Raw genomic sequence first — 12712 nt, 5'->3', positions numbered from 1 at the left:
AAGCAAGCACATCTTCACATTTTACAGAACACTGAAGAAGTACATCCATATATAGAATATGATTTCTTATCATCATACACTAACACCATTAAATTACCCTTAAGAACACATAATTTATATTTATTACCTATATTGTAGAGAACATATGAACCATCTCAAAATTGAAAACCCAAGAAGAGCAAAAAATGAACAGTGGCTACAAGTTGAACATAATCGATCATTCGGTGCATGGATACGAGATAAGGTGAATGAAAACTTCAAATCATCCATGTTGTTTTATTATTATTGTTTACCAGACCCAACATATAACAGTTTTTTTTAATAGGTGATGTGTGAATTACATGAAGGAAAGGTAGTCTCGAATACAATACGATGGCTTGCACATGGCCCCAATTGTGGTGTAATGACGTATGAAGGGTATATGGTTAACGGATGTTCTTACCACACTAAGTCCCGTGATGACCATCGAACTGTTCAAAATAGTGGGATTATGTTAGTGGCAACGACAATGCAGGTGTCTAGTGCGAAGGACAAAAATTCAGTGATTGGTGACATGTCTTTCTATGGGATCATTGAAGACATTTGGGAAGTTAGTTACAATACGTTCAATACTGTTCTTTTCAAATGAAAATGGGTTGAAAATAAGAATGGTGTTCGAATAGACGATCTTCATTTCACGTTGGTTGACCTTAGCCGAATTGGACATTCTTCATATTCCTTAATTATTGCCACACACGTACAACAAGTCTTTTATGTCTCAGATCCTGTTGATCCAAGATGGTCGGTTGTTGTAAGGCTACCACAAAAAGACTTTCCGTACAAATGTGCTAATGATGACCTTGGAGATATGTTGTCGCACTACCCCTCAGTCTCAAAATGGAATTCAACAAGTGACATTGATGAAAGTGGGGATGCATACACTAGACTTGACTGTGAAGGCACATGGGTTACCACTTGACTTTCATACGTATGTAAAGTTATTAAACTCTCTTTGGATGTCCTTTTTTGGTTATGTTTAATGATAATGATGGTCGTTCTTAATTTTCAGGACAAAGGCAGTTGGAGATACGAACCGTACTGTTATGAAGCAAACTTATTTCATGTTGAAGACTTTTTTACAACTTCGAACATTATTAAGTCTTTTATTTGCCATATTTGAAGTAGTATGCGTTGTATTATTGTTAGTATGAGTTAATCATGATGTTAGCGTTTGAAAGAACAATTTGCTAAAGTACTATGTGTTCGATTTCGAATCTAATTATTTTTCGTACTTTTCCATTAGTACTGTAATTATGGTTATTACTAACCGTTTCTTCTTTTACTATTAGATTAGTATCGTAGATATGGTTGATTCACAGGATGTTGCTCCACCTAAGGAAAAAGGAGAAAGTAGTACACAAAAAAGAAAACGTGGTCCAACTGAAATGAAGGAAATAACTCGTGCTAGGGTGAGGGTCAAAAACTAGTGATTCAGTACAACGAGTTGGGTCAAGCAATTGGTCAAAATGCAACGAAACTGAAGAGTTTCATAGGAACGACTGTACGGTTCCATGTTCCCATTATATACTCTGATTGGCGTACGGTGCCAAAGGAAATAAAGGACAAAATATTTAAACTAATAGAGGTAACAATTGCCATGAACATTTGAACTTTGGTACACTATCCATTTATTTTGCTATGTAACATGTTATGTGAATATTATGTAGGCCGGATTTGTGGTAGATCCTCGATCAAAGAAGATCAAATAATGGCAGGAGGTATGACAAAAGACAAATTGAATGTTATAATTGTCATGAATTCGGCCAATATTCATGGGAATGAACTAGAGATAAAGCAAAATGCAAATTATTCTGAGAAACATGAAGAAAGCGATGATTCATCATGGCTTCTAGCATGTAAAGGTATGGAAACATGTGAAAACAATACATGGTACTCGATAATGGTGCAAGAAATCACAAGTGTGGAAGTAAATCGATGTTCGTGGAGCTTAAAGAATCTGTTGGGTGCCATATCTAATTTCGTGATGCCAAAAAAATCCAATAAAAGGAAAAGTTAAAATTTTGATCAGTTTGAATGGGAAGTATGAGTTCTTTAATGTTTGTTATGTGCCTGATATGAAGAACAACATTTTGCATTTGGAACAACTCTTAGAGAAAGGCTTTAATATATTTATTGATGAAGGATTGTAGTCTTTTGATAATAGATAATCATGACAATATGATTGCTAAAATGCAAATGACGAAGAATAAAATACTTTTACTAAAGACTCAAATTGATGTTGCTAAATGTTTAAAGTCATGTTTGAAAGATCCAAATTGTATTTAGCACTTGAGATTTGGGCATTTGAACTTTGATGGTTGGAGACTATTAGCCAAGAAGGACATGGTGAAAGGGTTGTTAAATTTCAAACATCCAGATCAATTTTGTGAAGGTTGTCTTACAACGAACAATCAAGGAAGAGTTTTTCACAATAATCATATTCAAGAGCAAGGAGACCGCTAAAGTTAGTTCACACCGATCTTTGTGGACCGATCAAACCAAGTTCTTTTGGTAAGAATAATTATTTCTTATTATTTACCGATGATTTCAATAGAAAAACTTAGGTTTATTTTGTCAAAGAGAAATCAGAAATATTTGGCATATTCAAGAGATTTAAAGCTCTTGTTGAAAAAAAAAGTGGTACGTAAAAGTTTTAAGATCAGACAAGGGAGGTGAATTCACTTCATATTCAAAACTTCTTGCACAGAAAATGGAATTCATAGATCTATGACAATTCGATTACTCCTTAACAAAATAGTGTTGTTGAGAGGAAAAACACAACAATACTTAACATGGCTCGAAGCATGTTAAAGAGCAAGAAGATGCCAAAAACATTTTGGGCACAGGTTGTTGAATGTGCAGTGTACTTGTCAAATCATTTCCCTACTAGAAGCTTGTGGAACAAAACTCCTCAACAAGCATGGACATGAAGAAAATCGTTCATTGCTCATTTGAGATTAAAAGCGTAGTAAGCTTGATGATAAAAGTGAGAAATATGTTTTTCTTTTTTTTTTTCTTTTTTTTTCTTTTCTTTTTTTTTTTTTTGCCAAGATGCAAGCTCAAAAGGCTACAAGTTTTACAATCCTATTACGAAGAAGACAATGGTAAGCAAAGATGTTGTATTTGATGAAAAAGAATCATGGAATTAAAATGATGAACCAGAAGACTACAAATTTTTGTTTTTTTTCCAATGATCATGATGAGGAGTGGCGTATCCATAAATTTTATATAGGCGGAGCACTATATAATAAACACACTAAAAATGTAAAAAAATATTAATAGCTTCAAAGATTAATTAATTTAATATGTATTACAATTGTCCTCTACGAGTTTTCATATTTTGAAATTGATCCATGATAAGTTTATTATCTAACTTATCCAATAAATCTTTCTCAATATAAGCTATAAGACAATCATTCATCCATTGATTTTCCATTTAGCAGAAAATTATCTAAATTATCTTCTAATGATGAATAGAAAAAATTATACTCTAGTCTTTAATTCTGAAATAAAATAAAATCAATATATACATAAGTAATGTAAATGTGAATTTAAAAATTACATCAAAAAAGAAAAGAAAAAAGAAATAATAATACCTTTTTCATGGAATATTGTTGAGAGAGTGAAAGTTTAGATCACCGACTTTGTTATATTTTTTCTAAATATTTGTTAGATAACAAATGACGGCGGCTAGAAAATAAGCTATGGTTTTATTTTAGTTAATTTTTTTTCTCTTATTAATATTGACATTTGGAGAAATAAAATTATTGAGAATTGGAAAGATATTTGATATTTAGGGAGTAAAATTAATGACGTAAAATGATTGTAATTTGTAAGAATCGAACCTTTAACTTGGAGATTACAAAATGAGAGTATAGCCACCACACAAAAACCAAAATATTGAAAAAATGAAGCATTGTTTAATATATATTATAGTCCAACACTTCAAAATTAATATTAAAATACAAAAATCGATAATGTGTGGGGGCACGTGCCCCCGCTGGCCCCTTAATAAATCCGCCCTGATGATGAGCCTAGTGACATTGCTTCTCCATTAACACCACCAACATCGCCAATCACTCCATAACAAAACACACCTTCATCATTTGCAAGTTCAAGTGAATGGCCTCGTCGCATGAGAAGTTTACGAGACATATATGATGAAACTGAAGAGTTAAGTCAAAGTTTTAATACCCTTACTCTTTTTTGTCTATTTGGTATATTGTGAACCTTTGAATTTTAAAGAAGCTTCGCAAAGTGAAAAATGGAAGATTGCTATGGATGAAAAGATAAAAGCCATAAAAAGAGGGAACTTTCTACTCTTCCAAATGGAAAGAAAGCAATAGGTGTTAAATGAGTGTTTAAGATGAAAAATATGAAAAGAGAGAAGTGGAGAGATACAAAGCAACATTAGTTGCAAAAGGATATTCTCAAAGAAAAGGCATTGATTACGATCAAGTATTTGCTCTCGTTGCTCGTTTGGAAATCATAAGGTTGTTAATTGCGCTTGCTGCTCAAAATCAATGGAAGATCTTTTAAATGGAGGTCAAATCAGCATTTTTGAATGGATATCTAGAAGAAGAAGTCTACTTAGAAAAACCTCTTGGTTATTTTATGAAAGGAGAAGAGGATAAAGTTTTAAAATTGAAGAAGACATTATACGGATTGAAACAAGCACCAAGAATGTGGAATAGCATAATCAACAAATATTTCCTTGATAATGGGTATTTGAGGTGCCCTTATGAACATTCGCGTTATATTAAGACTAATAGTCATTGAGATATTTTGGTAGTTTGTTTGTATGTGGATGACTTAATTTTTACAGGAAACTATGCAAGTATGTTTGAAAATCTTAAGAAGGCGATGATTCAAGATTTGAAATGGTAGATATAGGACTTATGTCATATTATGTTGGCATTGAGGTGAAGCAGTCAGAGGAAGGTATTTTCATTTCACAATAACGATATAGTAGAGAAGTTCTAGAGAAGTTCAATATGATCAATTCTAAGCTTGTCACAACTTCGATTGAAACTGGGACCAAACTGTTCAAATATGAAGAAGGAGATGTTGATCCTTCATATTTCAAAAGTTTGGTTGGGAGTTTGAGATATTTGATTTGCTCAAGACCAGATATTCTTTTCAGCTTTAGATTGGTAAGTCAATTTATGGAATCTCCTATAACTATTCATTTGAAAGTGGTAAAGAGAATTCTTCCTTATCTCAAAAGTACGCTTGACTATGGGTTATTTTATTCTTTATCTAAAGAATTCAAGCTTGAAGGCTATTATGATAGAGACTGGGCTCGAGATACTAATAATCGAAAGAGCACTAATTGATATATTTTCTTCGTTGGTAATACTACATTTACTTGGAGTTCTAAGAAACAACCTATTGTGATATTATCAACTTGTGAGGTAGAATATGTTTTGCTACAGCTTCATGTGTATTTTATGCAGTTAGGTTAAGAAACTTGTTCAAGAGACTTGAAATTTTGCAAGATGATCCAATTGTGATCCATGTAGACAATAAGTCAACAATTGCTCTGGCAAAAAATCATGTGTTCCATGATCGTAGCAAACACATTGATACAAGATTTCACTTCATCAGGGATTTCATTTCAAGGAATGAGGTTTTAGGTTCAATATGTGAAGTTTGAAAATCGAATTGCAGATACTTTCACGAAGCCACTCAAAATTGATGTGTTTAAAAATTAAGAACTTTGCTTGAATTCCTTACAAAACATGCTTAAGGGAGGATGTTGAAAAGTTAAAGCATGTTTTAATTAATGAAATAAGTTATCTACAAAATTAAGACTTGTGAAAGTTATATATAATTAATTGATAAATAGTTGGCAAGGTTGTTTAAATTAGATATGTTGATGAATTAAGTAGGAAATTAATTTGTAAGGACCCAACTTTTTATACTAAGCTGAGGTTATTACCAATAACAAAACATAAAACTTGCTTAACAAAATGAAAGATAACACTAAGTTATATTCAAAAACCTCAAATACTCATTTAAAAATCATAAATAAAAAGTATGTAAAAATAAATCTAGAAAAAAAAATCCTAGCTCGGGCCCTATCAAATTTTTAAGGAAAAAATAATCAAAGAATACAAAAGTACTAAAATCAAAACTGTAAAGTAAAAGCGAAAGCAAAAACTTTTCCTCTGGTCAGTCGCGGTGACTTCTTGTCATTCACCAGCTTCCCTCTACCTCTGCCTGAAAAATTAAACATAGAGGGAGTATAAACATATACTCAGTAAGGGACCCATTACTAGTCCTGTTAAGTGTCTGTTAACTTCCCATTAGAGTCCTCTAAAGAAATACTCCTAAACTAGCGCATTCCCAAACAATCGCAATCTAATATCCTGTACGAACACATATAGTCTTCGACCAAAGGAACACCTAGGATAAAATTGATTTTCGGTGAACTTAAAGGAACGCCTAGGACAAACTGGTCTTCGGTGAACTCAAAGGAACACTTAGGACAAAATGGTCTTCATTGAACCCAAAGGAACACTTAAGACAATCGGGCTGTAACTAACCCCATCAGATCACTCATATACATAACATATCATGATAGAACGGTGATCACGTCAAATCACACAGTCATAAAAAGGTGGTGATCCCGAGGGACACCCATATGGGTACAACTCTAATGGATAAAGTTAACATAACACCCAATTCATAGCATGTAGCACATCATAACATCATAAACATTACATGAATACTAATCGTAACATTTTTAATCATGTGATTAATATTTCATGCATCATCTCATTAACGTAAATTGGTCATCATTAACGTAAATCAGTCATCATCATCAACATAAATCGGTCATTATCAACATAACTATCAGTCATCAACATACGTCATCAATACATTATGCATCTTAGCTACATCAATACATAATGGAGAAATTACATGGAACTCTTAACTTTAGTATGAAGGTATAGTAGGAGAATCTATTACCTTAAGATTAGCTTAACAAAATTATCCTAACAGTCACGGTCAAGCTTTCCAAGAATAAATCCTAAAAAGTAAGGAAAAAATAGCTAAGTTAAATAACTTAACAATTGCTTAAAGACTCAAAAATCCTATTAATTCAACTTATCCAAAGTTGAGGTTGAATTCCAATTCAACCTTAATTGGGGAAAACCACAACTCTCAGTTTTTTCAATTAGATCTAACCAAGCCTTCATGAAAAATAATAAGACAACTTAAATCAAAAATTAAATTATTTAGGACCAAAATTAATATTTGTTTGTCATACCTAAAACCCAACCAAAATTTATCAAAACTTACTAAAATAAGTGGAAAATGGCTAAAAATGGCTTGGCGACTCAACGACTCAACTAGGAAGAAGGGAAGGCACGCACGGCACAGTGAGGAATAAGAAGACACACGCGGCTTGGCTTAATAGGAATAAGCTCTGGTGGCTAAGGATTGGCGTGCACCTTTGAATGGGTAACAACTCGATTTGCTAATGGTAAAGAACAGCTCGTTTGCTAAGGTGACTTGAATAGCGGAACGATGGAGGAGAGATCGATGGAACGACAAGACACGTTGGTGGAATGACGAATGACAAACGATCTTGCAAATGGAGATATCGGCCTCGGCTTTCACAATGGCTAACGACCGAAGGGAGGGGAGAAGATGATGACACAACCGGAGAGTGAACAGCGGTGCTTCGGATGGACAAGGAGACAACATTGAGGAGTGCGGCGGTCAAATCTACGGTAGAGGAACTCACAGGCGGCGGCTAGGGGTTCAAGAAAGGAGAAGAAGATGAATTTTTACTTTGCATGTTTCCCAAGGTTCTTTGAATAAAGAATAACAATATTATTATTATTATCTTATCCTTTTCTATTCCTTTTTCCTCATTCTTTTCAAAATAAACCAACCAAAATATCTTTCTCTCTCCATTTAATTACCAATCAAATCATCATTTTTCTTATCCAAAAAATCAAATAATCTTTCTCCTTATTACTCTTCCTATCAAATAATTCTTCTTCAAAATTAATATATAAACTCTAAATAATTATATTATATTAACTATAATATAATTATTTTAACCTTTCTTTAAAATTAACTATATATATATATACATAATTAAATCCAAAATTCGTAAGGGGCTATTTGGCCCCTGGTTTTGGAACCGAGTGGGCTTGGCATTAAATGTCAAGCCCATGTTTGGCCCACTGTCTAAAAGCAAGGGCTTAACAAAGGGGGTAAATTGAGAGTTTATATTTTTTTACAAAATAAAAAAAAGAAAAAAAAATCTCTCTCCTCTTTCTTCCAAATCTTCCATTGTCTCTCTCCTCATCTCTTCTTCACCTTCTCATTCAAACCTTAGTCGCTTCATCTCCTCTACGCATTTTTCTCATCTTTCGTCAAGCAAAAATCTTTCCGTGGAGGTCTCGCTTGGTGTTTTATTTTTCTCACACAAAGAAGCAACGGTAAGAGATGGTAAGAGATGCTCTTTTGGCAGCTGAAATCAGATTCCGACAGAGGAAATCAGATCTCGACGTAGGAAAGACAGATTTATTCACTGATTTGTGGGTTTGTGCTAAGCTTTGTAATGCTTTTTTTTTCTTTTGTAATTTTTTAATCTTTCTTTCTTCTGATTTTTTTTGTTCCATTTTTTTTTCTATTTTTTCTATTTTGTAATGCATGCATTTTTTGTTGTGAGGGTTTCTTTGTATTTTTTTTCTGTAATGCATGCATTTTTTTTTTGTCAGGTTCTTTTTTCTGTGTTTTTTTCCTGTAATGCATGCATGTTTTTCCCCCACATTGTAAAATATTACATACCAAATTAGCTAAACTCAGAAATTCGAAACCAGTACCCAAGTATAGGCATCAGAAATTCAGATTCTCAAATCCTGTACCCCAGACACAGTCAATTATAATTCCTAGGCATCAGAGCCCCATCAAATAAGCTCACAGACATTCAATTCCCAGGAATTTAATTCGAACCTACGCGTCAAACGCCCCCTAAGGAGCTATTTGGTAGTACGAGTATCATTGTGGGGTTAGGTTATTCCAATCCTAACCCTCGTTTAGAACAAGGGTTATGGAAACCCTAGTTTTAGAGTTTCCATACTACCCAGTTTGCTCTCAACCCTTCCACTTCTCATCTGCAAATTTCTCTCCCCCATGCTTTCCCTTATTTGGTCCTTTCTACAACTCCTTTATTTGGTCTCAAAATTCATTGCTGGTGAATTGTGGTGTCTACTTCTACTGTATGCTTCACTGTCATTTGAAAATTTGTTTAGTTTTTCACAATTATTTCACACTAGGAAACATATGTTTAAACTCGATGTTAACCTTTTCAAATTCAACCCCCAAATGTGTTTTTTAAAACAAATATTATAAGTGAAATTTCCTCCTTAGCAATGTCCTACAAAGGTTTCCTTTTGTGTGTATGGTTCCATATTAAAATACTTGTACATATTTTTCTAATTACAACCAATAAATTTAAGCACTCACAAAAACAAAAACACATATTTTGCAAAACTACTACATAATTCTACCTCTCATATAGTTTGGGTTTAGGTGCAACCAAATTTATAATTTACACTTTCAAATATTCTTTTCCAACGTAATTTGTTTCCTTTGAAATCCACATTCATCACACGTTGTATCATGTTCGATAGGTTAATTTTTTCAACACTTGTAGGTATGTTTCCTATTCAAAATTGATGTTTATTGTTTTATTTTCTTACATCCCAATATCACCCTTCTAATAATGCACGTACCTAATGATTGTTAGGCAAGTTGTCACCTACAAATGGATCCATAAAGTCTTGTTGCAGTCCTAACTGCGTTCATAGTTTTCCAACGTCTGCTACTGCTAACATTGAAGGTACTCATGAACGACAATAAGAGACTGCCATATACACCATACGATACTAGGCATAAAATTAAGCAGCTTACGTACTTCTGCATGCTGCCAAAGAGTATTTATAATTTATTATCCAACCACGCCGTTTAACAATTCCTAGTTGACCACGCATAAATCGTCGGTTTTTGTAACAGGATTTTACTATCTATGCGATGCAGATTATCCAAGCGCGAAGGATTTTCTCTTCCCATACAAAGGCTAAAGATACCACTTGCAAGAGTGGCGTGGCGTTGGAAATGCACCGACCACTGCGAAAGAATATTTCAACATGAAACACTCATCCACAAGAAATTTCATTGAATGCACGTTCAGTCTTCTCAAGGGTCATTGGGTAGTACTTCGTGGAAAGTCGTACTATCCTCTCCAAGTGCAGTGTCGCACCATCTTAGCATGTTGCCCACTGCACAATTTGATTAATAGAAAAATGACGAATGACGAAGACTTAGACGATATTGACGAGGGAGACTCAGCATACGCGATAACCACCGCAAGTGACAACATTCAGTACATTAAAACCACGAACGAGTGGACTCAGTGGTAGGATGAATTAGCTAAAGTGATGTTCTCGAATGGCAGTTGCGTAACAAGTAGATAAAACCATTTGAAATTAGACCCCCTATGTTGTATGACAATTTATATTTCCTCTACTATTTCATTTGAATGTCGAATGTATGCGTGCATGATTTACAGGAATGGAAAAATATTTTTAGAATGATATACGCTGAAGTTGTATGGCCTTTATTATGTCTTTGTTGTTACAATTTAGCATTACTTACGTATTTTGTGTATTTTTTGCCTTTTGTCATTGTTAGTATGGCAAACTCGTCTCGTGCCCCCAAACATGTATGGATAAAGGAATAGGAGGCCACTTTAGTTAAGTGTTTGGTGGAGTTGGTTTTTGTGGTTGGATGAAAGTCGAACAACGAGACGTTCCGACCAGGTTACCTAGCCTAACTTGTCCAAGTGATGGCTAAAACGTTTTCTGGATGTCGTGTCCAAATCACTACTGTAATAGACCGTCGAATAAAGACAATGAAGCGGACCTTCTAGGTTATCGCAGAAATGCGTAGGCCATCGTGTAGTGGGTTTAGGTGGATTGATGAGGCGAAGTGTACATTGCCGAGAAGGACCTGTTTGACAACTAGGTAAGAGTAAGAAAACTAATATAAACGTAACATTATTTTTGAAGTGTACTCTGATTCACAAATTTTTTGTATGGTAATTTAAAATGCTCATGTTTTTTATGTAGACACATCCTGCAACGAATGGGTTCCTTAACAAACTGTTTCCCTATTACGACGAACTTGCATATGTGTTCAGAAAGGATAAGGCGACGAGTTACTTTGCAAAGACGTTTAGCGACGTCGGGTCCAATGACCCTAATGGGTACAACGAGTTTCAAACACCTGATGGAAACGATATAGAGTTTTCCTGCATGTACAGCTAGGGGTTTGACATGTCCCAGGATGATGTACGCGCTTCACACCCTGCTCGCGCATCGAAGGGTCGGCCTGGATCTAATGGATCAAAGCGATGGAGGGGAGGGCAGCGGGTGGGTGCAATTGAGATTACTCATCAGGCACTTGAGTGTGCAAATAACCAGCTGAGGTTAATTGCAGAGTGGCCTTCGCACGCATTATAAAATGATACCATAGATCGCCAGGAAGTCCTACAGTAGCTGCGGGCAATGCCAGAGCTAAGTAGGTTGAATAGAGCACGCTGCTCGTGTAGCCTTTTTCGTAGTTTGGACGACATATGCGGTTTCATTGAGATTACTGACGAGGAGAGGATGGACTTGTAACACCCCAATGATCTCATGTCGTTCATTTTTTAAATTCAATTATTTATTTTTATTTTATTCATCTATTTGTTTATAATTAAATAATGAAACTTATGTCATCAAGATGTGAATTTTTCCCCTTTTAAAATATTAAGCAAATTTCAACTTTAATTATACTTGGTAATTAAAGATTTAATTGGTATTTGGAAGTTGAGGGAAAGGAGGAATTTGGGGGAAATATTGGTAAATTAGAGAGAGAAGAGTGAAATTTGGAATTTATTAAAGAAGAGAAAAAGAGGGGAATTTATTTTATAAAAGGAAAAGGAAAGGAAAAGAAAAGGAAAAGAAAAGGAAAAGAAAAAGGAAAAAGAAAAAGAGAAAGAAGAAGAAGAAGCCGAGAAACCCTAGCCACGCCGCCGCATCGATCCGAGGGAGAGCAGCTGAAGCCGCGTCGCCGAGCCGCCCAGTCCCATCGTGCGCAACCGCCAACCACTGCGTGAAGCCGCGCACTGCCAAGTCACCGACCCGCAGCAGTCGACGGCGTCAGCCGCGCGCCTCCAGCCGTGAAGCAGAACCCGCGTTTCGGCTGATCTGCGCCCGCCCGTCGGCCCGAGTCCAAAACCGACCCGCGCCGCCCGCCGAACCCGAACTCCGCGCGCGCGCCTACTCCAAGCCGAGCCGCGCCTCCCTGCTGACGTGAGCCGAGCCGCTCGCGCAAGCCCCTTTCGCCAGGACTGAGCCGAGCCGATTCTGTCCTTCTTCCAGCCGAGCCGCCAAGACAATTTTGGCTCCTTCCACCTAGTTTTTGGTAAATTTCCAAATTCCCTAGCCTGCCCAGTAATTAAATGAGTTAATTTGGAAATTTAATTAATTTAATTACTTTCCTCAAGAAGCAACTTGGACCAAATAGCTGCTGCAGCTTAGGACTTCCTCAGTAGGAACTCATCTAGCAACATCTCGAGGTAAGAGATTTCTACTACTAGACC

The 12712-nt window shown here is 35.5% G+C and overlaps 1 long non-coding RNA gene across 1 annotated transcript; it reads left to right on the top strand.

Annotated features, from left to right (window-relative positions):
- The first annotated feature begins 8435 nt into the window (after nucleotides 1-8435).
- LOC127148847 (uncharacterized) lies at nucleotides 8436-10551 on the top strand. The gene is made up of 3 exons (XR_007819981.1): nucleotides 8436-8604; nucleotides 9815-9907; nucleotides 10105-10551. It is a non-coding gene; the product is annotated as an uncharacterized LOC127148847 (long non-coding RNA).
- Nucleotides 10552-12712: the final 2161 nt, after the last annotated feature.

This window comes from Cucumis melo, chromosome 4 (assembly GCF_025177605.1).
Source record: "Cucumis melo cultivar AY chromosome 4, USDA_Cmelo_AY_1.0, whole genome shotgun sequence".
NCBI lineage: Eukaryota > Viridiplantae > Streptophyta > Magnoliopsida > Cucurbitales > Cucurbitaceae > Cucumis > Cucumis melo.
Note: the sequence above shows the minus strand (reverse complement) of the source record. Positions and strands in the feature narration are given on the sequence as shown.